We start from the raw sequence: 2172 nt of genomic DNA, 5'->3' as shown, positions 1-2172 counted from the left end.
AAGGGTTTGATGGTGCAGTTCTTGAGGAAGTCTTCTTCCAGGTGGCTCATAAAAAGGTTGGCATACTGTGGGGCCATTTTAGTGCCCATAGCTGTTCCCATCATCTGGAGGAAGTGTTATTAAAAGTGAAATTGTTGTGTGTGAGGATGAAGTGTATAAGGACAGTAATATCTTTGGGTCTGTATTCTGGGTTGTAATCTTGTTCCTGTAGATATGTAAGGCAGGCTTGGATGCCATCCTGGTGTGGGATGTTGGTATATAGGCTGGTAACGTCCAAGGTGGCTAGGAGTGTGTTGCTGGGAAGGTGGTCTATGTTTTTAAGTTTCCATAGAAAGTCTGTAGTGTCTGTAGAATTGGCACACCACGTTCATCAATCCACAACCACGTTCCTCAATCTCGTCTTCAGCGAATCTGTTGTTGTTTAGTCTTTCAGCCCGTCTTCTATTGTCTCTGCGACCCCTTTGTCTTTCCATTGCATCACTTCTATGACGTCCTCTTTGCTCATCTGTTCCATTTTGTCTTACTCTTGCCATTCTTTCTGCATTCAATTGCCATCTATTCTCTGCTTCACCTTGGTAAGGGTGTTATGGGTTAAAGTTAAAGTAAGGGTGTTAAGGGACAATTTTTGCTCAGATACCAAGAGTACACCATAAGTAATTGAAATCAATCATTAAAAGCCCAGAAAATTGAGTGCAAATATGTTTTTTGCGTGTGACAGACAGAATGACATAGACACAACAGAAGCAACTTATCATAGAGGATACCCAACCAGGAGGACAACCATCCTCAGAGTTGTTGAAGACCTGACTGAAAGTCTTGGTTGGGATGATGTAGTTGGGGCTGGTCCTGATTTGAGCGGAGGGGTGGACTAGATGGGACCTCCTGAGGGCCCTTCCCACCCTCATTTTTGATGATTCTGTGTTGTGGACTCTCCATCCTTGCAGGTTTTGAAGACCCGGTTCGACAAAGCCTTGTTTGGGATGATGCAGATGGGGCTGGTCCTGCTTGGAGCAGGGGGTTGCACTACATGTGACCTCCTGAGGTCTCTTCAACCCTCCTGTTCGACGATTGTGTTGTGGACTCTCCATCCTTGTTGGTGTTGAACACCTGACTAGAAGCCTCGGCTGCGATGATCTAGTTGGGGGATGTGCTGCTTGGAGCAGGGCGGGGCTGCACTAGATGGGACTTCTTGAGGTCCCTTGCAACCTGAATTTTCTATGCATCTCCGATTTCATTTTATATACCCAACCAGGAGGACAACAACCATCCTCAGAGGTGTTGAAGACGTGACTAAAAGCCTTGGCTGGGATGATCCTGCTTGGAGCAGGAGGTGGGACTAGATGCGACGTCCAACCCTCATCGTTGATGATTTTGTGTGGCGAACTCTCCATCTTCGCAGGTTTTGAAGACCCGCTTCAACAAAGCCTCGTCTGGGATGCTGCAGTTGGGGCTGATCCTGCTTGGAGCAGGGGGTTGCACTAGATGTGGTCCCTTCACCCCTCCTATTTGATGTTTGCGCTGTGCACTCTCCATCCTCGCAGGTTTTGAAGACCCAGTTTGCCACCGCCTTGGCTGGGATGATGCAGTTGGGGCCGGTCCTGCTTGGCACAAGGGGTTGCACTAGATGTGATCTCCTGAGATCCCTTCACCCCTCCTGTTCGATGCTTGCTCTGTGCACTCTCCATCCTCACAGGCATTGAAGACCTGACATAACCCTTGGCTGGGATGATCGGATTGGGGCTGGTCCTGCTTGGCGCAGGGGGTCGCACTAGATGTGATCTCCTGAGCTCCCTTCACCCCTCCTGTTCGATGCTTGCGCTGTGCACTCTCCATCCTCGCAGGCGTTGAAGACCTGACTAAAAGCTCAGCCGGGATGACTAGTTGAAGACGTCCTGCTTGGAGCAACGGGCTGCGTGCGCTGTGATGTCCTAAGCTCCCTTCACCCATACGTGACTAGTGGGGGGTGCACATGCCCCCCTGATGCTGTCGGTAGAGCAGGTGCCCCCCGCACGACAGGGTAGGGCTAGGGCCCGATTCAGGAGGCACCAGCCCCTCATGCACCGCCCTGGGGGCAGAGCCCACCACACCCAACATGGCGCCCACACCCTCACGCCCAACGGCCCGCAGGCCCCGCCCAGCGCCCGCGCGCCCATTGGCCCGCGCGAAGCCCCG

This window comes from Alligator sinensis, unplaced genomic scaffold (assembly GCF_000455745.1).
Source record: "Alligator sinensis unplaced genomic scaffold, ASM45574v1 scaffold1667_1, whole genome shotgun sequence".
In the NCBI taxonomy this organism is placed as follows: domain Eukaryota; kingdom Metazoa; phylum Chordata; order Crocodylia; family Alligatoridae; genus Alligator; species Alligator sinensis.
Note: the sequence above shows the minus strand (reverse complement) of the source record.